Source organism: Chrysemys picta, chromosome 10, assembly GCF_011386835.1.
Source record: "Chrysemys picta bellii isolate R12L10 chromosome 10, ASM1138683v2, whole genome shotgun sequence".
Lineage (NCBI taxonomy): Eukaryota > Metazoa > Chordata > Testudines > Emydidae > Chrysemys > Chrysemys picta.
In genome coordinates, this window is record NC_088800.1 from 30,123,419 (window position 1) to 30,150,019 (window position 26,601).

The window sequence follows — 26,601 nt, forward strand, 5'->3', positions numbered from 1 at the left end:
GTTGAGCCCGACGATCTAGCCAGCTTTCTATCCACCTTACAGTCCATTCATCCAGCCCATACTTCTTTAATTTGGTGACAAGAATACTGTGGGAGACAGTATCAAAAGCTTTGCTAAAGTCTAGAAATAACACATCCACTGCTTTCCCCTCATCCACAGAGCCAGTTATCTCATCATAGAAGGCAATTAGGTTAGTCAGGCACGACTTCCCCTTCGTGAATCCATGCTGACTGTTCCTGATCACTTTCCTTTCCTCTAAATGTTTCATAATTGATTCCTTGAGGACCTGCTCCATAATTTTTCCAGGGACTGAGGTGAGGCTGACTGGCCTGTAGTTCCCCGGATCCTCCTTCTTCCCTTTTTTAAAGATGGGCACTACATTAGCCTTTTTCCAGTCATCTGGGACCTCCCCCGATCGCCATGAGTTTAGGCTGTCATTAGATAAATAATAGAAATCTGTTTTACTGAGCTAAAGCTCCCTTAATATTACTGACGAATTGAAATGCTTACTAAGGTGCAAGCAGATTTACAGCATCTAACATGCAATTCTGAGTACAACAGAAAATACTGCATTGAAGTGAACATCCTACGTTAAGCAAAGCTAAAGCTCCCTGAATTTTACAAGGGAACAATAAACCAGGTGGAGATGATCAGCTGGGAATTTCCTCTGTGTCAGGAAATTTTTGAATGGTGTAGAGCGGTCCTAACAAATATAAGTCACCTCCCTTCCCCTCCTCCATCTTTGCATAGGAGCATGGCCCGTGTGTGTCTTGGTTATAGGCAACCCAGGTATTTGTTAAAGCAACTCTGGGACATTCAGCTGCCCTGAATAGTGGAGCTGTAAAGATGGGCCCGTGTTCCTTAGATCTGGCATTTTCCACTGGCAGTTAAAGTGTACACTACTATGTGTAAACGCTCTATATATTTTATATTTCACAAAGCTTTTATACATATATGAACTTTGGGTTTTAGATTAAGAAAATGTGCCATCTTCACCCAATGGTCACTGTTCTTTCTTGAAAAAAGAACGAGGAGTACTTGTGGCACCTTAGAGACTAACACATTTATTTGAGCATAAGCTTTCATGGGCTAAAACCCACTTCATCGGATGCATGCAGTGGAAAATACAGTAGGAAGATATATATACACAGAGGACATGGAAAAAGGGGTATTGCCATATTAACTATAACGAGAGTAATCAGTTAAGGTGGACTATTATCAGCAGGAGAAAAAAAACTTTTGTAGTGATAATCAGGATGGCCCATTTCCAATAGTTGACAAGACCCAGCCACTCTCAGTCTTCATTCAAGCCTAATTTAATAGTGTCCAGTTTGCAAATTAATTCCAATTCTGCAGTTTCTCGTTGGAGTCTGTTTTTGAAGTTTTTTTGTTGGAGTATTGCGACTTTGAAGTCTGTAATCGAGTGACCAGGGAGGTTGAAGTGACTGATTTTTGAATGTTATAATTCTTGATGTCTGATTTGTGTCCAATCCACACAACAAAAATACTAACCCAGGAACCTATCCTTGCAACAAAGCCCATTGCCAACTCTGTCCACATATCTATTCAGGGAACAACATCATAGGACCTAATCACATCAGCCACACTATCAGAGGCTTGTTCACTTGCACATCTACCAATGTGATATATGCCATCATGTGCCAGCAATGCCTTTCTGCCATGTACATTGGCCAAACTGGACAATCTCTATGCAAAAGAAAAAATGGACACAAATCAGACGTCAAGAATTATAACATTCAAAAACCAGTTGGAGAACACTTCAACCTGCCTGGTCACTCAATTAAATCGGAATTAATTTGCAAACCATTAAATTAGGCTTGAATAAAGAATGGGAGAGGATGGGTCATTACACAGAAAGTAAAACCTATTTCCCCATGCTAATTTTTTCCCCTACTGTTACTCACACCTTCTTGTCAACTGTTGGAAATGGGCCATCCTGATTATCACTATAAAAGTTTTTTTCTGCTGATAATAGCCCACCTTAACTGATTACTCTCGTTATAGTTAGTATGGCAACACCCATTTTTTCATGCCCGCTGTGTATATATATTTTCCTACTGTATTTTCCACTGTATGCATCCGATGAAGTCGGTTTTAGTCCATGAAAGCTTATGCTCAAATAAATTTGTTAGTCTCTAAGATGCCACAAGTACTCCTCGTTCTTTTTGCTGATACAGACTAATACGGCTACCACTCTGAAACCTGTTCTTTCTCGGACTCCCAACTTCTTTTTTGCCCCCTACATTGTGAGAGGGAAACAGTTCATTAAAATCATAATGTCCTGTTAAAGCTTATTTAGTCTTTGTATATTCTTATATAGTATGCCACTACCATGGTATCCAAATGCCTGTCTCTGTTGTTACATGGCTGATAGAAAACTCACACAAAATGGGCACTTGCCTGTTTAACTCTGACATCTGGTGAGTTCTGCAGGAAAACCTATTTTTTCTTTCCCTTTTCCTTTCATAGGGACCACTTCTTTGATTCAGTTTCTCTCTTTCCCTCCCTGGTCTTGTTTCTCTTCTCCAGTTTACTATATTTTATTGTTCTGTTTTATTTTTGTATTTCCTTCTTAAGGATTTTGTTTCCTGCTAGCGCTCCCTCTCTCTCTCTCTCTCTCTCTTTTGTCTCACCCTTTCTTCCAAGGCTACCTGCTCTTCAGCCCAACTGCCACCAATTGTCACCCAGTCAGAATCCAGGCTCCTCAGTGGTAGGGTTACCATACGTCCGTATTTTCCCGGACATGTCCGGCTTTTTGGTTCTCAATTAGCTATCTGGGAGGAATTTCCAAAAAGCCGAACATGTCCGGGAAAATAGGGAGGCATGGTAAGCCTAGAGTTACCTGCAGGAGCTTCATGTCTGAGATGCTCGCCCGGCCCCGGCTAAACGTGTAACCCGCTTCCCCTCGCTGTGCGAGCGGGCGCTGCGGCTTTGATGGGCTCTGGCCGGCCAGGAAGTGATGTCATTCCTCTTCCGGCCCCACCCCAGCCGGGAGTGCAGCACTGTGGGAGCGGGAGCCATGCGGGCTGCCGCCTGGCCCTGGGCATAGGCCCTGTCGCTGTGCTGCTCCCCTGACCCTGGGCTTCTGCTGCTGCTGCTGCCTGGCGAGTCCCCAGCTGCGTTCCTGGCCCGGGCTGAGTCCTGCTGCTTGGCTTGGGCTGCTCCATGCACTGCTGCCCCGAGCCGCTCTCCCCGTGAGTACCCACCACCCTGCCCGCAGCCAGCCCCTGTCTCCAGCCCCTTCCACAACCCCTGCCTGCAGCCAGCCAGCCCCGCACCCCCTGCCTGCAGCCAGCCAGCCCCACACCCCCTGTCCTGCCTCCAGCCAGCCCCAGACCCCCTGTCTGCAGCCAGCCCCTGCCGCACCCCTGCCCCTGCCCGCACCAGCCCCCAAACCCCTGCCCTGCCCGCAGCCAGCCCCTGTCTCCAGCCCCTGCTGCACCCCCTGCCCGCAGCCAGCCAGCCCCACATCCACTGCCCTGCCTCCAGCCAGCTCCAGACCCCCTGTCCGCAGCCAGCCCCTGCCGCACCCCTACCCCTGCCCACAACAGCCCCCAAACCCCTGCCCTGCCCGCAGCCAGCCCCTGTCTCCAGCCCCTGCTGCACCCCCTGCCTGGTCTCCAGACAGCCCCGCACCCCTCTGCCTGCAGCCAGTTCTGCACCCCCCTGCCCTGCCTGCAGCCAGCCCCTACCTCCAGTCAGCCCCTGCCCTGCCTCCAGCCAGCCCCACATCCCCCGTCTCCATCCAATCCCGCACCCCCCTGCCTCCAGCCAACCCCGCACTCCATCTCCAGCCAGCTCCGCACCCCCTGCCCGCAGCCAACCCCGCACTCCCTGCCTCTAGCTAGCCCTGCCCCATGCCCTGTCTGCAGCTGGCCCCACATCCACTGGTGCCCTGCAGTTCCCAGAGCAGTAACCCTGCACACCTGCTTCAATGAGGGGGGCAGGGAGCAGCTGGGACCCACACATGTGAAACAGAACTCATTTCTAGTTCAGGCCCATCTTTTTAAAAAAGAACTTTAGGTAGGGTTACCATATGTCCGTATTTTCCTGTACATGTCAGGCTTTTTGGTTCTTAAATTGCCGACTGGGAGGAATTTTTAAATTTTAAATTTTAAAAATTCCTCCTGGGAAAATACGGACGTATGGTAAGCCTATTTAAATATCTAAAAACGTCTGGGAGGGCAGCTGCAACAGCGAAGGTTAACACACACCCCTGCGTGGAGTGTCCTCTTTTTTGAATGTTCAAATATGGTAACCCTACTCAGTGGAGCATCCACATGCTAATCAGCTATCTCAGATGGCAAGACTTTAAAAGACCAAAACAGCTTTTTGCTGAAGACCAGACAGAACCTGCTGAGGCATTTTACTGTCCACTTCCTTCCTTGTTTAGGCTTGAATAAAGAATGGGAGAGGATGGGTCATTACACAGAAAGTAAAACCTATTTCCCCATGCTAATTTTTTCCCCTACTGTTACTCACACCTTCTTGTCAACTGTTGGAAATGGGCCATCCTGATTATCACTATAAAAGTTTTTTTCTGCTGATAATAGCCCACCTTAACTGATTACTCTCGTTATAGTTAGTATGGCAACACCCATTTTTTCATGCCCGCTGTGTATATATATTTTCCTACTGTATTTTCCACTGTATGCATCCGATGAAGTCGGTTTTAGTCCATGAAAGCTTATGCTCAAATAAATTTGTTAGTCTCTAAGATGCCACAAGTACTCCTCGTTCTTTTTGCTGATACAGACTAATACGGCTACCACTCTGAAACCTGTTCTTTCTCGGACTCCCAACTTCTTTTTTGCCCCCTACATTGTGAGAGGGAAACAGTTCATTAAAATCATAATGTCCTGTTAAAGCTTATTTAGTCTTTGTATATTCTTATATAGTATGCCACTACCATGGTATCCAAATGCCTGTCTCTGTTGTTACATGGCTGATAGAAAACTCACACAAAATGGGCACTTGCCTGTTTAACTCTGACATCTGGTGAGTTCTGCAGGAAAACCTATTTTTTCTTTCCCTTTTCCTTTCATAGGGACCACTTCTTTGATTCAGTTTCTCTCTTTCCCTCCCTGGTCTTGTTTCTCTTCTCCAGTTTACTATATTTTATTGTTCTGTTTTATTTTTGTATTTCCTTCTTAAGGATTTTGTTTCCTGCTAGCGCTCCCTCTCTCTCTCTCTCTCTCTCTCTTTTGTCTCACCCTTTCTTCCAAGGCTACCTGCTCTTCAGCCCAACTGCCACCAATTGTCACCCAGTCAGAATCCAGGCTCCTCAGTGGTAGGGTTACCATACGTCCGTATTTTCCCGGACATGTCCGGCTTTTTGGTTCTCAATTAGCTATCTGGGAGGAATTTCCAAAAAGCCGAACATGTCCGGGAAAATAGGGAGGCATGGTAAGCCTAGAGTTACCTGCAGGAGCTTCATGTCTGAGATGCTCGCCCGGCCCCGGCTAAACGTGTAACCCGCTTCCCCTCGCTGTGCGAGCGGGCGCTGCGGCTTTGATGGGCTCTGGCCGGCCAGGAAGTGATGTCATTCCTCTTCCGGCCCCACCCCAGCCGGGAGTGCAGCACTGTGGGAGCGGGAGCCATGCAGGCTGCCGCCTGGCCCTGGGCATAGGCCCTGTCGCTGTGCTGCTCCCCTGACCCTGGGCTTCTGCTGCTGCTGCTGCCTGGCGAGTCCCCAGCTGCGTTCCTGGCCCGGGCTGAGTCCTGCTGCTTGGCTTGGGCTGCTCCATGCACTGCTGCCCCGAGCCGCTCTCCCCGTGAGTACCCACCACCCTGCCCGCAGCCAGCCCCTGTCTCCAGCCCCTTCCACAACCCCTGCCTGCAGCCAGCCAGCCCCGCACCCCCTGCCTGCAGCCAGCCAGCCCCACACCCCCTGTCCTGCCTCCAGCCAGCCCCAGACCCCCTGTCTGCAGCCAGCCCCTGCCGCACCCCTGCCCCTGCCTGCACCAGCCCCCAAACCCCTGCCCTGCCCGCAGCCAGCCCCTGTCTCCAGCCCCTGCTGCACCCCCTGCCCGCAGCCAGCCAGCCCCACATCCACTGCCCTGCCTCCAGCCAGCTCCAGACCCCCTGTCCGCAGCCAGCCCCTGCCGCACCCCTACCCCTGCCCGCAACAGCCCCCAAACCCCTGCCCTGCCCGCAGCCAGCCCCTGTCTCCAGCCCCTGCTGCACCCCCTGCCTGGTCTCCAGACAGCCCCGCACCCCTCTGCCTGCAGCCAGTTCTGCACCCCCCTGCCCTGCCTGCAGCCAGCCCCTACCTCCAGTCAGCCCCTGCCCTGCCTCCAGCCAGCCCCACATCCCCCGTCTCCATCCAATCCCGCACCCCCCCTGCCTCCAGCCAACCCCGCACTCCATCTCCAGCCAGCTCCGCACCCCCTGCCCGCAGCCAACCCCGCACTCCCTGCCTCTAGCTAGCCCTGCCCCATGCCCTGTCTGCAGCTGGCCCCACATCCACTGGTGCCCTGCAGTTCCCAGAGCAGTAACCCTGCACACCTGCTTCAATGAGGGGGGCAGGGAGCAGCTGGGACCCACACATGTGAAACAGAACTCATTTCTAGTTCAGGCCCATCTTTTTAAAAAAGAACTTTAGGTAGGGTTACCATATGTCCGTATTTTCCTGTACATGTCAGGCTTTTTGGTTCTTAAATTGCCGACTGGGAGGAATTTTTAAATTTTAAATTTTAAAAATTCCTCCTGGGAAAATACGGACGTATGGTAAGCCTATTTAAATATCTAAAAACGTCTGGGAGGGCAGCTGCAACAGCGAAGGTTAACACACACCCCTGCGTGGAGTGTCCTCTTTTTTGAATGTTCAAATATGGTAACCCTACTCAGTGGAGCATCCACATGCTAATCAGCTATCTCAGATGGCAAGACTTTAAAAGACCAAAACAGCTTTTTGCTGAAGACCAGACAGAACCTGCTGAGGCATTTTATTGTCCACTTCCTAAACAAGGATACCTTAGTTATCCTTAAACTGACTGTGATACTCCCCTCTGCGCTCATTGCATCATGTTGCCATGGCAACATTAATACTGGCGCAGCACTACACAACATGGAAATCTGTTACAGTTCCAATATCTTTGCTGCTTTTTAAATTAAAGGTCTGATATGGTGTTATATTTGCCTCTCTGCAGTACTTCAGTAATTCCCTTGTTCTCACATACTTTCTAAATATATCTGTTAATGGTTCTTCCATCTCATTTACTCCTCCTTTTAGAAATCAGGGCTGCATCCCATCTGGTTCTACAGTTTTGCCAGCCTTTACACTTTCTAATTTCCTGAACACTTTCCTGGCATGAGTCTGGTTTCCTTCAGTATTTCTTCTTCCTCCCTGGGAAATTAATGTCTGTTTCTGACATCTGTCTCCCATCCTTTGTGAACAATAAAGCAAATAAATTTTGTTGAGCAGCATATCTCTTTCTCTCTCCTTTCAGTAAAATACCTTTTTCATCACTCAGAGGCCTACAGCCTCTTTCACAGTTCACTTTTTCTTTATGTGCTAGAAATATTTCATAATATTTATCTTTACCTCTTGTGCAGTCTTCCTTTCGTTCCCTACCTTTGTTGTTCTAAGATTATTTATTACATTTTGGATTTTTTCCAATTTTCCTCCTGTACTTCTTATTGTAGGTCTGGGTGCAACGAAGTGTACATATACTAAGTAAGAAGTTTAATAATTTAAAATCCTAATTGAAGTATTGGGACTAGGTCTTTCAGGCAAACATACGATTATTTGAGTGTGTGGATAGGACTGGTTAACCATACCAGCACAAGTGGAGAACAGGGTCTTTCAAAGATGGACTCAGGAATAAAAAGTGCATAATGGGGGGGAGCAGTGCCTAATGACTTAGAAAACAGGAAGGAGCAAGTGTGTTAATCAACTGAGAAATTTCTAAATGCTGTATAAAATCATGAAAGGAAGGGACACTTGTAAGACATTGCAGATTCTGAGCAGGAGGGAAAGAGCAGGCTATTTGCTGTATTTTTGTAGATTGCTATTGTTTGAAAGTATGGGACATATGCTAGATGTCAAGTGGAGAAAGCTGGGTGGAAAGGGAACAGAACCATATCCCCAAATTGGACTGAATTAGTACACTCTTATTACCCAAAGCATGCCAAGGTTACTTCAGTGACTGAAGCTGACAGCCAACAAAGTATAAGCAATGAACCAGACTCATACTCTTCTATTTTATGAGAGAAATTAGGTCCTGGTGACCAGTGTTCATCAAAGAACTAACAAAGAAAAGCAATATGCGACAGCTAGCATATATGGCCAGGCCTGACCTCATTCCCAATTGCGGGGCCTGAATTTTCCTGCACAGCAAGGAAGGGAAATGCAGGATCAGAAATAAAGCGTTTTTCACAAAGATCCCTCTTACCTAGATCTCACGCTTTTCCTCTACAGACGCCACATTTAAGTTTCAGAATTTACTGGGTCACCCACTCCCCAAGCTGCTAAACTGAAATGGAGGGCTCCAACTCACTGGGCTTATTTCTTCTCCTCTCATCAATTTTACACACATTTTTACTCTATTGACGTCAACACAGTTACTCCTGTTAAAGTTACAGTTAAACTTTTGTAAGTGAGAGGAGAATCCTCAAGATAAACATCAAGAGATGCGGCATCAACACCACACACTGGGAGACAGTAGTCCAGGATAAAGATAACTGGCAAAGACTCGTCAGAGAGGGGACATCCACTTTTGAGGAAAATCACCTTGCCCTGGTTGCAGAAAAAGGCCAGAAAAGAAAGGAAAGACAACTGTCACGCAGCAATTGCAGCCCAACTCTGACTTCCAACAGCACCTGCAACGTCTTACCAATGAGCCTGTGGCTCAAGCTTGACTCCTGTCACCAAAGGACCCATAAAAAATAAAACCTTTGAAAGAGATCATCCTCAACCTCAAGGGCTCACCGACGACTGAAGGGCACTCATACAACCGGGGCGGGGGGGGCCTATAAGAACCTATATAGAATAGGACAAAGGGAAAATTTATTTTGCTGTCCTCCTCGACAGGAATTTAGGGGTATTCCTGAACATCAAAGGGTCTCCAAGCCTGTTTCAGGAAATCCTGCTCTCTAGCTCATATCCTAATGAGAACGGGCACCTTCAGCATTTGGGTGGATATTGGTGGGTGTTCTAAATTTGTATCTGACAAAGTACTCAGAATTTTGGCCATTTTTATTTGTTTTATGGGAGACTGCCAAAAAGGAGGCTAAAACTTTTAAAGTCACCATTTCAAGGTAGATTCATCATTGTATTTTGGGATGTTTCTCTATGGGGCTGTGACTTCTTGGTTGGAAAGAGAATTTGTGGATTAATTCAGTAAGGCAGCAGTTTGTGTACTGTATGGCTACAGTTTGGATATTTTGCCTCTGAAGATGTTGTTTGAACACTCTTCACCAAATACATCAAATCTTTGATGGATGATACCTACAGCAGCTTGTAGTAGCAGTTTAAGTAAAAGGAACTATAAGTGCACCCTCCATTTCACTGTCTTAAAGAGATAAGGAAATAAAATGAATATTTTCAAATATGGGGTGTTGTGAGAACCTCAGTTTCCTACCAGTTGAGGTAATATGATATAAAAGATCCAATTTGAATAATGAACACACAAAGTGTCTATCCTGCAGAGGAGGATGAGAACAAACTTTTAAAAAGGATTATCGTTTTATTTTTCATAATGAAAGCTTTGTGCTAGACCTTGTCTGCACCTTCCTCTTTCTTACTCTTACTTTGGTTGTAACTTCTAATAACAGAAGTTGCATGTTGGAGTTCCTGCTCATCCCCCTATCAGATCCAGCCAAGGCAATATTTGACATGTGATGTTAGAAACCAGCAACAGTTTTGAAAAGTTTCCATTTTGTGGGACCTTGCAGTGTTTTCTTGCTCTTAGTTTTCCAGTGTTCAGGCCCATAACTCCAGATGGTATATCTTGAGATGCATAATCTTTTTGGAGTAAATCTTTTTTGCTTTTGTTTAATCACAAAATAGTCGGGTGAGGGGGAGAATTCAAAATGTTATAACTTTATTTACAATTTGTGGGTGAGTCGATGAAGCTTAGGCCTGGGAGCCAGAGACTTCTGGAACCTTCTGCTGGCTGAACCTCAACTTGCTGTGCAGGTTTGGGAGAGTCACTTTACCTCTGTATTCCTTAATTTTCCCATATGTAAAATGGGAAGGAGAGTTCTTGCCTAACTCCTAGGGATATTATTAATTAGCTAATGTATGTATAACAAATTGAAAATACATATGATGCTACTTGTGCTAAGTATAGCATCAAAATTATTTTTTTTGTCTTTGATATCTTATGTGTGAGATCCTTTCTTGGTCTTCTGTATAGATTTAGGGATGCCCTAGCTTAAAATGGTATGTGAAGTCAAGTTTGCACATATGTGAGAAATAGTAACAAATTGTACACCAGAATTGCATCTTTAAATATAATGAGGCTCTTCATAACATGTTGATGCCAACCTGATTCCACAAATTGTCCAGTTTTGATCTTTTGGTATTAAGTAATGACAGCCATTAAGGCAGTAACACAGTACTCAATCTTCCTTTAGAAACTGAAAGAAATAGCAATTAAACTGTCTTTTCTTTCATAAAATGTGCATTAAGAATTAGGAAAGATTATTTAATATTTGTTGGCATGTGTCTGGAGATCTTAATGCTAATGTATAATTTATTGTTACTGTAAAATGGTGCCATTTTACAATCTTTCTTCATCTTCAATGTTTTAAAGCTATTGCTGCATGAAGATAAAGAAAAAAGTCCTTAAACAATTCATGCTTTATATGTAGAATTTCTTCACTAGATAGTATCAGAGGGGTAGCCGTGTTAGTCTGGATCTGTAAAAAGCAATAAAGAGTTCTGTGGCAACTTACAGACTAACAGACATATTGGAGCATAAGCTTTCGTGTATTCACCCACGAAAGCTTATGCTCCAATACGTCTGTTAGTCTATAAGGTGCCACAAGATTCTTTGTCGCTTTTCACTAGATAGATTTTCAAATCTGTCACTTAGGGCTTGTCTGCACTGGTTTCTGCGCAGTAAAACAGCTTTTTGCACTCAAACTGCAGACGTGTACACACTGCCAAGCCACATTGTGCGCAGAAACACCTCAGTTGCAGCGCTGCAAAAAACCCACCTCGACAAGAGTTGTAAGGCTATTTGCACAGAGGCTCAAACGCTCTATTGCCAGTGTGAACACTTGATTGCTTTCTGTGCTGTAATTGGCCTCCGGAGCTGTCCCATAATGCCTCAAGTGAGCGCTCTGCTCATTGTTTTGAACTTGGCTGCCCTGGAGACATGTTCCCCTCCCCTTTCAAAGCACTGTTTCTGACAGCCATTGCATGCTATGCTGATCTGCTTCGGGACACAAAGCAAACCATTAATGTGGAATGCTCGTGCTGTTGAACACAGAGGCAGGTGTGTGTGTGTGTGTGTGTGTGTGTATGAGAGAGAGAGAGAGAGAGAGAGAGAGAGAGTGCTGTGCAGAGCCCAGGGAGGCAGGGGCTGATGTCGAGTTTTCGCCCACCTCCTGCCTCACGACTGGTTGCTTCCTGCCATTGTCTGAACTTACAAGACAGCGTGCTGACACACTCCCTGTCCTCCAAAACACACACTCTCTCTCTCCCCCACTCCATACACTCACACACTCTTCCCCACCCCCACTTCAGTTGAAAAGCAGCTGGCAATGTACTAGAATACCCATGGAACAATGGGTTTGGGAAATCTGCATCATGTGATGCTGTGCCAGCCCCAAAGGCATTGCAAACCCTTCCCAAAGCACCCTGCGGCCAGTTGCACAGTGGGATAGCTACCACAATGCACTGCTCTCTTTGCTGTTGCAAGAGCTGCTAATGTGGATGCGTTCCAGCGTCACAAGGAGCACAATGTGGACACGCAATAGTGGTTTAATTCCAGTGTTTTAATAAAAGTGGAATGACTTGTGGTGCAGAAACTTGCCAGTATAGACATACTCTTAGTTCTCAAAAGTTGAACCTTCAAAACTCATTCAGTTCAGATGCATGTGATAAAATTAGTGTATTTGTTTAATATTTATAATTTGGGGTATTTAAAATTCATACTGATGATTTCAAGCGATGCTTCTGAAGCTTATTGTAGGTGAGGGACTGTTAGGTGTCAGGTTTATGACAGGGTATTGTCTTTTAGTTTTATTCATAACTGTCAAGTGAATCTTTGACTTCAAATTCTCTTAATTTCCTAATGGAAAAAAAAAAGCAATTGGGCATGACTTTTCCTGTTACTACAACTATAACAGCCTTTTGGGAAGACTTGATTCAATGCCACTTGAATATTTACAGTACATAGAAATGGCCTATGAACTTGTTTCTTGAAATACAATAAGTACTGGTATATATTACCAGCATTATTGTTTAAAATAAGCACTTACAAACTCATTAGGAAGACAGATTTGTTTTTATGTGGCCTTTTTAAATGAGACTACAATCAGTCATGTTGATTTAGTGGTATTATTGTTTTAAAGAGACCTGAATCTTTGTTTCTTGTAACAAAGTAATCATTAGTGCTTACATGTAGTCAAGTATATCAAGCCAACAGTCCTCAGACTGCAGTATTCCGTAATGGAGTATCCATCAATTTTGTATTATCTGTGATGTCCAACTCAGAAAGATGTGATAAAATTCAAGTCAATGATAATAAAAAGCAGTAGAAACTAATTCAAACTATAATGTAACAAAACTTTACCAAAGATAAGAAGATATCTTCTATTTCCTCAGACATCTCACCCAAAGTAGAACTAAAAAACAAAATTGAATATTCAGTTTTACTTCAAGAATGGCACCTGCAATTTACTGCATTGTGGTGCAAATTAAACTATGAACAATGAGCATGGCAATAAAGGGGGCAAATTCTACATTAATTTCACTAAGATTGCATGGGGTATAAGTCTATACAGGATTTTCCTCCTTTATTATACTCTATATAGCATTAATATACTGTATTTGGCATGCTAGAATATAAGGGTTTAGATACATGAGTGCAAAACTCACCCATTGGGATTTTGCCCATGCATATGAAGACAAAAATTGGGACCTAAAAGTGGGTTTTTTTTCATTATCTAATTTAAGATTGTTTAAATAAAGGTATCTTTGCTACCTATCTGAGAGAAATGCTTAGAGAGAAAAAGTTTTAAAAAATGTACATGGTAGTTACATTGATGATGTTTTTAAACATCTGTTGGTACATCAAACTGAGCACAGCGCTTGAGTATAATTGGTCATATATTTGCTATTTGTTATTTATTTGCTGTTCTCATTTGCTGTTCATTCTTTGAAATGTTGGGGGATACACAAAATATCACTGAAGGATCTGTGTCTAATTGTTTATGTTGATGGAAGCAGAGAAGTAAATGCCATAATAGAAATTAAGAAGGGAACCTAAAACACACATGTAAGACTGCATTAAACATAAGTCACAACAGCAAAGCATGCATATATGTGAAGAATTTTGTATCTGAAATGCCCAGGAGAATAGCATATAATAATAATACCTAGCTCTTATATACCACTTGTGTATAGGTATGTGTATGTTTTAGGGCTGTCAAGCAATTAAAAAAATTAATCGCGCTGTTAAATAAAAATAAAATACCATTTATTTAAATATTTTTGGATACATTTTCAAATATGTTGATTTCAATTATAACACAGAATACAAAGTGTGCAGTGCTCACTTTATATTTATTTTTCATTACAAATACTTGCACTGTAAAAAAACAAAAGAAATAGTATTTTTTTCAATTCAGTTGGCCTAATACAAGTACTGTAGTGCAATCTCTTTATCATGAAAGTTGAACTTACAGATGTAGAATAATGTACAAAAAAACTACATTCAAAAATAAAACAATGTAAAACTTTAGCGCCTACAAGTCTACTCAGTCCTACTTCTTATTCAGCCAAACAAGTTTGGTTACAATTTGCAGGAGATAATGCTGCCCGCTTCTCATTTACATTGTCACCTGAAAGTGAGAACAGGCGTTCGCGTTGCACTGTTGTAGCCAGCATCGCAAGATATTTATGTGCCAGATGCACTAAAGATTCATATGTCCCTGCATGCTTTAACCACCATTCCAGAGGACATGCGTCCATGCCGATGAAGGGTTCTGCTTGATAATGATCCAAAGCATGCCCCAGTCTCTGGGTTTTAAGCTGTGCTCAGACTACAACAGGTCTATGCCTGTTAGTGACCCACTTGGTAGCTGTCTGAAGTGCCTGGGGGACACCCATGTTAAAGAAAAGTGTCGCATCTGTAAGAACTTTTGTCCCAAGACACAGAAAGAACGTGATATTCGCATGAGGGCCCTCCTCATGGAGGCCGCTCTTCTCCCAGCCCCTGAGCTGGCCTGGCCAGATGCAAAGCCCAGCACTTGGACCTCAGTGCACAGTGCACCCCCAGCACCGGGCTCTACCCAGCACTGATCCCCTTCGCCGGTGCCCAATAAGATCAAGAAGAGAGACCCAGCACCGAGCAAGTTGGATCAAGGGGCTGCCCGCCCACACTGGAGCCACAAGGGGGCATGTCCCCGAGTGGACCTACTACTAGGGATGTAAATACCGCTGCAGCCCACCCGGCCTGCCTGCCGCTGCCAGGATCACTCCGGCCCACCCACTGGGGCTGGGGTGCTGCCTGCCATCTGTGGCTGGGGGCCTACTGGCCCAGCTGGGGCTGGGGTCCTGCTGGCTGGCTGGCATCATGCAGCTGGCCGGCTGGACACCAGGGTTAATGTGAAGGCCTCCCAGAAGGTGAGTGAGTGCTACCTGTCTCTGGTGCCGAGGCAGAGCCCTATGTGGCCGTGTCCTTGGTCTCCACATCAGCCCAGGTCACCGGTTTGCCGCTACAGATCACCGGCACCGCGCTCCCAGACTTTGTCCTCATGCCAGACTTGCCCAGAGGGAGGTGCCGGTAGCCGTACAGTCGGCACCAGTCATCTTGGCGCTGACGGTCACTATCCCCGAGACCTCAGGGATGCTCCACAACCTGGCACTGCTCTCCCTATTCTTGGCCCTGGTCTGACTATTTAAGGCACCGATCACCCCAGCAATGTTTAGCCACCAGACTCAGGCATCAATAGCCCCGCCCTGGTCACCAGAGGAGGATTTCTCTGGCATGGAGAGGGAGTTCAGCCCCTCACCGAGACAGCAGTGTCACGATTGGGGTCTGGAGGTTACATCTGCCACAATGATGCCGACCTGGCAGCAGGGCCAGCAGCCAGCGCTATAAACTTACTGGAATGCCTGGGGCGTGCAAATTATGCCGATGCCCCCATCTTGCCAGTCGTCATTCACCGCATCGGACCAGCACCTGCGGCACGGGGATCAGTGCATGAAACCTTGGTGGGCGCTGAGGTGGAGGGACATCCGAGACCCTCTTCCCCTGGGGGGATGATGCCCCAGGCCCTCCCCAGTGGTTCAGTTGTCCTCCTCCTCTCCAGACGAGGAAGGCCAAGAAACTGGACCTTTCTGGGAGAAAATTTATTCACGGCCAGTCTCCAAATCCGGGCCGCGAACCACGAGGGTCTTTTGGGGCATTATAATTTTAACCTGTGGGACTCCTTCCACAAATTTAAAGACTCAGTGCCCCAGGAGGTGACCAAAGAGTTCGGGGCCTTTGTGGAGGAGGGTACTGCAGCAGCTTGGTGCTCCCTCCAGATGGCCTGGGATGCAGCTGATTCAATGGCCAGGGTGGTCGCCTCGGTGGTGGTCATGAGGTGCAGCTCCTGGCTTCAGATCGCCGGCCTATCCCAGGAAATGCAGTCCTCCATACAAGATCTCCCATTCGATGGAGTCAGGCTGTTTTCAGAACAGACGGATGTGAGGCTGCACAATCTGAAGGACACTTGGGCCACCCTCCGCTCCCTGGGGTTGCATATGCCTCAGTCAGCAAGGAAGCAGTTCCGGCTACCACCGCTGCCAAGGCCTTGGCAGCCTTGGCAGGGATCTATAAGAAGAAGGGAGACTGGGTTCAGTCGCTGCCTCCTGTTCACCTGCGCAACCTGGCCCGGCGAAACACCACGGGGGCCAGAAGCGCATTTTGAGGGTGCGCTAGGGAGCTCCAAAGCTTTTAAGCTAGTGTTGTGATAACTGGTGAGATGAAACTGTCATGAATGGATAAGGATTTTTCAGGGCATCACTATTGGTGTATATTCAGTTTTTGGGTTTCTTTTACATTTAGTTTTAACTCTAATTTCCTGGGTTTCTGCTGCTTGGTATTCCTGATAACTACAACATTCTTATAAGTTGTTTTCCTCATTAAGTTTCCAATATGTATTTTCAACTCCATTTTAATTAATTTTTGTCTGTGAATCTTCTTAGTTTAAAAAAATAGTTGGAAAAGCTTGTGCTCACTGGGTCCCATGCATGAGGAACCATGTCAAGGGTTCACTTCTCTCTCTTCTCTTTATTGTCCCCCACCCCAACCCAACCCCCCAGGATCATCTCTCTAGGGTCAATGTAGCATCTGAATGTAGTGAGAGGAGCAGTTCTTCACTTGCCATTATCCACCCTCCTCCTTCCATCACAGTTAGCCTTATTGGGCTCTTCAGCTGAGCAGTAATCTTACTGCAATCCATCAGGAAGTTGTCCGGGGACTGAAGAGCATACTAATGCTGGGGTGGGGGGCGGGGGCAGGAGGAGAGTCTTGTGTTTTTATGACTCCCTGCATGAGACCCAGGTAGCAGCAGCTGGGAGAGCAGGGAAGGAAATCTCTCCCTGGAGCTCCTTCCACAGGGGCCAGAGACCAGTGAAAGGGGAGTGTGGAGGGTTCCTCTCTCTGGTTCCTTACCTTTTCTTCTCTGTCTCTGAATTCTCTCCAGTAGCTGGAATCAGAAGATCAAATGAGACTCTCAGCTTTCTTTTTTTTAGACCTTCAATGTTCAAAGTGGGACTAGAATATTAAGAGAAAACAAGAGTGCTTTCTTTGATCATCGTTTTTTGTGCATTTTTGTTGGTGCCATATATATTCATTCTTGAGAGAATGCTGAATTTAAAATTGGTTCCATGGCTTAAGTTGATCTCAAAAGCAGATCTCTTTATTAAGAGGTTTTTAAAATAAAAAACAGATTGTGCATGGTTTACATGTCTGAGACAGATGTATAGGATGCTTTTACTGCAGAGACCAAATATAGCAAAATTCTTCAGGGGTCAGCTACTGAGAAGTGTTTGCCATTACTGAGGAAAGTCAGCATAATGTGATGCATAGCACTTAATATAGCACTGAATTCTGAAATTAAGCATAATAGGTAGGAAGATCCTGCATTGAATTTCAGGATATCTCACATCACTGATCTCCTAACTGAAGGATGATCATAGAATCATAGAAATGTAAGGTGAAAGTAACTTAAAAGACTTACTGGTGTGCAGGGCAGCCGGGCTCCTGGGCAAGGTGGGGGGGAGGTGTGGCTCTTGGCCCCCAGAAGGGGCGGGGCCTTGGGCCGAAGGAGTGGAGCTGGGCTGGGGCCAGACTCCCCCAGCCAGCCCTTAAGCGCTGCCCAGCCTGCGCTGCCTGTGGCTCTGGCAGCGATTTAAAGGGCCCGGGGCTCTGGCTGCTGCTGGGAGCCCAGGGTCCTTTTAAATCGCCGGGTCCTGGGGCAGCTGCCCCTTTTGCCCCTCCCCCCCGCATCAGTGGCCCTGCCAGTATGGTGCTTCTTGACAGTGTCTGTGTACCAGTACCGGCGGCCACTTTCTTACTGGTATGCTGTACCGGCTTACTTTCACCTCTGTTGGAAGGGACCTCAAGAGGTCATGAAGTCCAGTCCCCTGTGCTGAGATGATGATTTCTTATTCTTTAATTTACAGCATTTAGATAGGAAGTAGGATTGAATAACCTTCAGAAGTGTGGATGCTTGGCTGAACTGTAACTGAGCCTTGTATGAAGGATACACAATTCCCTATTGCTCCCTGCAGCATTCCTGTTCCAAATCACCACCTCTCTTCACTTCAGTTGTTTTGCCATCCTCCTTCCAAAGGTACGTTTGGGGTCTAGTTGATATATGCTTCAAATTCTCATGGACTAATGAACTATAAAGTTTCAACTGTGCGTGTGTTAGGGACAGCTGGCATGTTGAAATCGGGCTATAGAGTTGATTTGTGTATGAGGATTGTTCAGAGCTGAGAACCAAAGTCTAGGTTAACTCAAGATTGGTCCAAATCAAAGATAAAGGATAATGTTTGGTTTGAGAATAGAGAGAGCAGCTGTTTTAGGATCATTAGATCAACTGATAAACAAAATACCATTGTTTGTTTCAGTTTCCAAGGGATTCAAACCAGTGATTTTTTTTTTCCATCCTGTCAGTTCCTTATTCTTAGTATAGATCTCAATTTTTGTGTGTGTCTGAGCAGGTTTTTCCACCTTTAGCAATGATCAGTAAGGCTTGTGGAATTCAACATCTGAGGCAAAAAATAGTTCAGTTCAAGGTTAAGGTAGTGAAATACCTGGAAAGCACGAAGAATATGTCTACATTGCCACTGGGAGTGTACTTTCCAGCACAGGTAGACAGAGATATTCTAAATATTAGCAGTGTGGCTGTGGCAGCACAGGCAGTGGCTTGGGCCAACCACCCAAGTACGTACTCAGGGCAGGGGCCAGGTATGATTGTACTAGGATGGCTAGCCCGAACTGCTTTCCATTAGACATATGCTAAGAAAGAATTCATGCACATTTCAGGCCATCCTCTGTATGCAAAAAAGTTTACATCCTGTATGTGCACCTATTTTTAAATGAAAATAGAATAAATACTTCAAATGTTTTACTAGCCTCGTGGGTGCTGTCTCAGTGAGCTTGCAGATGAAACACAAAAATGGATCAGACAGACATAGCAGGGACAAAGTGTTCCAGGAGTGTACTGCATGACTGCTTGAGGTGATGGAGAAAACACTATATGATTTCCTTAAACCAAAGAAGTGAATTTTATCAGTGATTAGAGGTTTGATTTTATTGTGATTTTTCTCTCGAATGCTGCTTTAGGGGAGCCTCAAGAAGTCTTCTCTATGTATTCATCACCCTTTGTGTATGCCACCAATTTGAGGTTGTGAAAATAGTTTGCATGTGTAGATCAGATAACTTGACTTGCAACTGCCTAATTTCTATGCAGAAATGATTTCTATCCAGGCATGCTGCAGTTGCATGTATAAAAATTGGCATACAAACTCAGAGGCCTGGTCCAAAAATGTGGCCCATGACTTTTGATGTGCTTTGGGATGCTTAGGTGGTGCAAAATGTTATAGATATATAAAATACTTTTATTAATAAAACAATACATTTTAAAATAGCTGAATAAAAAATAGGTTTGTAGATCCTATATGTTGACTCTGCTTCTTGATCAGTCAAATGTGCTATTTTAATTTGACAGTATTTAAACAATTGACTGGTGTCCAGGTAATGGGGAGGAACGTTAAAAAAAGGATCTCTTTGGTGCTGGAGTTCTCTTATCCTTTAGAGACTGTCTGCCATGAATAGTCTGCAAATATCCATATCCCTTAGTTCAATTCTTTTTTCCTTGCTAATGCTGGAAATTTTTGTTTCTATCTCTTGGGGCTTGACAGAATTGAATCAGTTGATCATGCATCTCAGAGATTGCATTTATGAAGGAGGAATTGGGGCAGCTTATTTTGTAACAAGTGGAAATTTCTACAAAAATTTTATAAGTTTAAACTGCAAAAAGATTTTTTTCCATTCTTTCTCTTCTTTGTGTTTAGTTGTGTTTAGTTGCTCTAAATCCTTCTCTATAGTATCACTTTGCCTATATTTGCCAGGCTCACTCACATACCTACAGTCACTTTTTTTTACCCGTTAAAATGTCATTAAGGTTTTGGTAAATGGAGGGGGAAACAATTTTTTTTTAAGAAACAGGAAAATGTTGTTGTTGGTTTTTTAAAAAATCCTCATTTAACTCTCAAGGAGGAATAAAGTCAGAAATTATGGTCTGTCCAAGGTTGTTTTTGTTTTTGTTGTTTTTTGTTAAATCATTTTTTCTCTCTTAGGAGTAGAGATGTAAATTCCTTATTTCACTGACATTTGCAGCTTGAGCTGGAGGATGCCTAATGCTCTGGAGGTTGGGAGATGATTGCTTTTTTACTTTTAATAGGGAAGTACAGCATACACAGCAGTAGAAGGAGAATAAGGAACAATCATATCAGGAAATAAGGCGCTTTAAGTCTATGAACAGGAAGGCTTATATAAAACAGAATTTTACATGAATCTGAAGCCATTGGCGATCCTGTAGAATGGAGGGAGTATAGTTTTGTTTATAAGAAATCTCTACTTGACTACAGAAAATGTTCGTATGTAGATATTTTTTACTGATGGCTATAGAGTCAATTATTAAAATATGTTATGAAACTGGGATCTCCTGTTGGCAACCTCTCTATAATAAAATAGCCTAGTGCTTATGACTCTTTTCCTTCAGTGCTTGTCTCCAATGGTTATAAAAGCCTACTGCCTTCAAACAAAAGAAATTCTATTTACCTTCATGGCTAGAGAACTATGTTTTTAATGTAGAAGGCAGGGCCGACGAGAGGCTGGGAAAGCCGATACAAATTACCGGGGCCCGGCAGTCCGGAAGGGGGCCCGGGGCCTGGTTTCCCCGGCTGTTTAGCCAGACCAAAAAAAAATGTTCACCAGTCCCCGAACCCACTCTCGGCGGCCCTGGTGGAAGGGCCCAGGTTTGATCCCCAATGGTGACTGTAAATATCTCTATGCATTTGGCCATGTGTTATCTGGAATGTAGCCAACAGTTGCAGGTTCATTACGCTTACATGCTGAATGTTACAGGCAAGCAAGTATGGAGGTGTATCCTATCACTTCTTTCCAGTTGTAGCATTCTTGAGTTAGCCTCTTAATCAGGCTGATGCTGCCCCTTCTCAGGGAACTGTAACATGCAATTGAGCTCGTGTTCAATGTACTTTGACCAAATCAGAAACCAGAGTGATACCGATAATTTTGCAGAAAGAAACATTATTTAAGAACTTTATAGAGGCAACAGAGACTGGAAAGAAAATTAAGATCTGAGAGGAAGGGGGTGCATTTCTGAAAAGGTCACTATTTAAAATGATCTAGGATAAATACTAGTGCAGAGAGAGTTATTAATAATGGCTGTAATATAATGAGCACTAGACAGAAGATAGGGCAATGTAATCTGAGCTGGAAGTGGCTCAAGGGAAGGACGATTTATTCACAGGCAGAACAATGTTAGTCAGATTGTGAATAGGAATGAAACAAAGTAGCAGGGGGAAGTGAAAGGAGAGGAGAGATGTGAGCTGAATTTGTAGTGGTTGTACTATTGCATGTTTTAAACAATTTTCTTATCAAAGAAAGTTGCAAATTCATCTCGTATATAGCGATCAAGAATAGAATAATAGAGGTGAATTTAAATGGCTGAAAGAAGAAATGGAGTGTGCATGAAGAGACAATTTTACTGGTGCAGCAAATTTTGCATGCCATATTGAGTCCTTATGAAAGGCTAGGTGAGGTTTCATGATCTTATACTCAGTATTCAGGTCACACACTGGGCATAGAGCTTTAAGTAGTGGGAAGAACCCAATACAGGCCCTCTACACTGGGTGAAATTCACCTTGGATGAACACTGAAGTTAAACCAATTCTTGAGGTGAAAATACAGGTTTTTATTAAATCTGATCATCTTTAAGGGAACATTAGCTGTGAAGTACAGGGAAGCTCTAATTCCCCTTACCCTTATTGTAACAATTAAGTAGATTAATGGACTTTCATTTCCTGTGGCTATAGTTCTGAAGATTTTTTAAGGAACAATTAAATATACATTTTTTTATTTGAAAACATTTGTAGGGGAATTATTATTTTGGAGAAGCCTGAAAGAATCCATAAGAGGGAACAAATAAAAGTAGGAAGATTTAGAGACGTGTCAGTATAGAAACTAAAATAAATAAAATCCTGGATACACACAATTCCAAATTTATAAATTCAAAATCCAGATTGAAATCTCATAGATACATAGACTTTAAGATCAGAAGGAAACATCATGATCATCTAGTCTGACATCCTGCACATTGCAGACCACAGAATCTCACTCACCCACTCCCATAATAGACTCTTAACCTCTGGCTGAGTTACTGAAGTCCTCAAAACATGGTTTATAGACTTCAAGTTACAGAGAATCCCTCATTTACACTAGTTTAATCCTGCAAGTGACCTGTGCCCCATGTTGCAGAGGAAGGCAAAAAAAGTCCAGGTCTCTGCTAATCTGACCCAGGGGAAAATTCCTCTCCAACCCCTAATATGATGATCAATTAGACCCTGAGCATGTGGGCAAGACTCACTGGCCAGACACCAGTGAGTAACTCAGAGCCCTCCCCATCTAGTGACCTTACTAGCTGTTGGAGATATTTGCTGCTAGCCGTCACAGATCAATTACATGTCATTGTAGGCACTCTCATCGTACCATCATCTTCATAAATTTCTCAGGCTTAGTCTTGAACCCAGGTAGGTTTTTTGCTTCCACTGTTCCCCTTGGAAGGCTGTTCCAGAACTTCACTTCTCCGATGGTTAGAAACCGTTGTCTAATTTCAGGCCTAAACTTGTTGATGGTCAGTTTACATCCATTTGTTCTTGTGTCCACATTGGTGCTTAACTTAAATAACTCTTCTCCCTCCCTGATACTTATCCCTCTGATGTACAGTATTTAAAAAGAGACCAATTATATCTCCCCTCAGCCTTCTTTTGGTTAGGCTAAACAAGCCAAGCTCTTTGAGTCTCCTCTCATAAGGTAGGTTTTCCATTCCTCCGATCATCCTAGTAGCCTTTCTCTAGACCTGTTTCAGTTTGCATTCATCTTTTTTAAACATGGGAGACCAGAATTGGACACAGTATTCCAAATGAGGTCTTACCAGTGCCTTGTGTAATGGTACTCACACTTTCCTGTCTCTACTGGAAATACCTTGCCTGATGCATCCTAGGACTACAATAACCTCTTTCATGACCACATCACATTGGCAGCTCATAGTGATCCTGTGATCAGCCAACACACCGTGGTCTTTCTCCTCCTCTGTCATTTCCAGCTGATACGTCCCCAGTTTTGTGAATATTCAGATTCATGCTGCAACTATGGATCCAGTTCTGGAGCATTGATTGAGGCCAGTCTCTAATAAGAACAGTGTTACAAGAAGAAAGTTCCATCGCAGAAAGAAAATTGCATAAAAAATGAAAAGATGGATATAGGTGAGAGAGATGCTTAAAAGACTGCTAGTTATAGGGGGAGAGAAGAGAAAGGTACTGAGCAAAACAAAAGATTAAGAAGAAAGGGAAGAACCTTACAGTAATTATTGACTAATACAATATTGGATTTCAGAAAAGAAAACTCATTAATGGAATTAGAAGGTTAAAAGTCTACAATAAAAACACATGTTGTAATGGTGAACTGCTAAACTTTCAGTGAAAAATCAAGATCCCAAACCTGGAACAAAATATATATGTAGACTTACAGGATACAGACAACAGCCTTTGGCTTTCTTACTTCTACTGTCTTAGCCACCAACAAGCATTCAATAAGGTTTGGAAAGCCTTAGCCATGGAAAAATTTATGCATTTAAAAAAACATATAAAAAGAGACATTTTCAAAATATATATAGATACGGGAATTGCACCTTTCTACTATAGAACCTAGTCTGGTTATATGCCCAATAGCCTAAACTTCATCCTGTTTAAAAACAAAACAAATTATATTTTAAGTAGAGTATGTGTGGAATGCATAAATACTCTTAACTTTCCAAACAGATCTCCATAGTTGTAATAATGTATACAGACCAAATTCAAAAATCCTTATTTAGGCAAAACTCCTGTGGAAGTTCATGGGAGATCTTTCTGATTAAGGATTTCAGGATTAGTCCCTGTATAGATGTAGATCCTTTTCTAAGTAGAGGGGGAGAATGTGATATGTCTTGCAAACATAAAAATTAAATAAATATAAAGAATTACATTTTAAAACAAAATAATGGAAAGAAGGATAAATATAAAAATGTCAAAGATAAATCAGTTTGTCTTATGATCTACTTTTCAGCTTTCCAGTTTTCAAGTTCCTCAGTTGTGTTACATTTATTTAGTGAATCCAAACCATACAGAGGTCAAAAAGCTCATGTCTGAAAATGGAGACATATGTACCTATGTAAATGGGACTTACTCTCCAGAATAAATATAAGATTTACCACTAGTTTACTTTTGAATAGCTAGTGATTATAACACTTACTGAGCGGGGCATCTTGCTGGGAGCATATGATACCAGCCACACATGACCTAGCTTACCTGAGGGTCTGCCTCTCCCCCCATGTCATTCTGACACAGCTGTGGTCAGCAGTGTACTCAAGCTGGAATTCCCTCGCTAGAAATGGGGAGGGGGCTTCTGGTGGGGAATGCTCTCTGTGGGTGCAGACACCCTGGAACTTGCTCTCAGGGTCGCCCAGACGGGGGGGGCAAATGGGGCAATTTGCCCCAGGCCCTGCCTCTGCCTTCCCCCATCCCCCGTCGCCTCAGCGCGCCACGTCAGGATGCGCCCTGGACAGCACTGCAGCGGCGTGGCTCTGGGCGGGGCCTGAGCTCCTCCCACTGAGTCAGAGCCGCATGGTAAGAAGCCGGGGCTGTGAGCTCTGATCCCGCTGGAACCACGCCGCTGCAGTGCTGTCCAGGGGTCAGGGCAGCTCCTGGACGCGGCGCGCTGAGGCTCCAAGAGAGGTTGAGGCGGCGGTAACCCAGGAGCAGCCCTGGACAGTGCTGCTGGGGGGGGGGCAGTCAGGGGACGGGGAAGAGGGGGTTGGATCGTGGGTGTTCTGGGGGTATGTCAGGACTTGGCGGGGGGTGGATAGGGATTGGGGCAGTCAGGGGACAGGGAGCGGGGGGGGTTCGTGGGGGGTGGGGTCCCGGGGTGGTGGGGGGGGGCGGTGAGGGGACAAGGAGCAGGATGGGTCGGGAATTCTGAGGGGGGCAGGAAGTGGGTGGGGGGTCAGATAGGGAGCAGGGCCAGACTGTTTGGGGAGGCACAGCCTTCCCTACCCTAAAGCTCATTCAGCAGTTTGAGGCTTGCAGACAGCTATTTAACACAATGAGCCAAGCTGTTATCTTTTCCCTTAGGGTTACCATCCCTTTCACTTCTCAAATGCCAAATTATAGTCTACATTTAATTTCAGTGCCATAGGGAGATTCGTGTCAGGGGAGGGTAGCTTCATTTAAAATTAGCCACTTTAGATTAACAGTGATAGAGCCAAGAGAGCCATGGGGGAGGGATCACATAAGAAGAGCAATATCATACACCACCTACCTCCTTCCCAACCCTAAAGGGGAACCCCATTCCCCTGCATTCCCCGAGGCTCCAGAGGGGTTAATTCAGTGGTTCTCAAACTTTTGTACTGGTGATCCCTTTCACATAGCAAACCGCTGAGTGCAACCCCCCCCCCCTTATAAATTAAAAACACTTTTTTATACATTTAACACTATTATAAATGCTGGAGGCAAAGCGGGGTTTGAGGTGGAGGCTGACAGCTCGTGACCCCCAGTAGTAATCTCGTGACCCCCTGAGCGGTCCCGACCCCCAGTTTGAGAACCCCTGGGTTAATTTAATTTTAGCACCCTGTATCCATTCACATGCATGTGCTATTTTGAGCATTTCAGTTTTCACAACATAGTCTCATCCCAGATTCTGGAACAAGCTCAAATGCTCAGTTCGTGGAGTATGTACATAAGCTGTACTAAAGACAAACCCACAGTAACCGTCTCCAGTTCGGGAGGGACCCCATGGAGCCAGTCTCTAGGAAACAGATAAATTCATGGAGGTTAAGTCCATTAATGGCTATTAGCCAGGGTGGATAAAGAATGGTGTCCCTAGCCTCTGTTTGTCAGAGGGTGGTGATGGATGGCAGGAGAGAGATCACTTGATCATTACCTGTTAGGTTCACTCCCTCTGGGGCACTTGGCATTGGCTATGTTATGCCACTTATGGCATTGGCCACTGTCGGTAGACAGGCTACTGGCTGGTTGGACCTTTGGTCTGACCCACTGTGGCCATTCTTATGTTCTTTTATGTTCTAACCTAAATGAACCCAAAATTATGGAGACAGATATGAGTCAAGGAAGCCAGCAGAGTATCAGAAACCTGGAAAAATCTCTGACTGGATGGGTTCAGGTGTTCACAAGCTGAGGTGGTTCAAAAGTTTTGGATTTTTGTTAAGCAGAATTTTTTTATTGTTTCTTTAAACAATCAAACACAGCAAGCAGCAAATATTTGGCCACACACTTCTGAAACCCCAAACCATATTCAGGTTTTGGCAGACTAATTTCAGCTTTTCATTAAAAAAAACCACAACAAATTTTGAAGGAAAGCAGACATTGTCCGTGATTTTTTCTGCTTTTTAAAAACCCCTAGTTTTCGATGCAAAAAACATTTTGACAGAAAATATTTGTCGAACCCTTTTAATGAGCTTTAGTGCCTTTTAGCACTAGCTGATGCTGAGAACCAGTGATACCTTGTAAAGGTGACTTGAAAAGAAGATTTCTCAAAACTGGGT

The 26,601-nt window shown here is 44.4% G+C and overlaps 1 protein-coding gene across 5 annotated transcripts in view; it reads left to right on the forward strand.

The window, feature by feature from the left end:
- The window catches only part of ENTREP2 (endosomal transmembrane epsin interactor 2), a 407,682-nt gene that overhangs the window by 189,614 nt on the left and 191,467 nt on the right, over positions 1 to 26,601 (forward strand). The window lies entirely within an intron of this gene.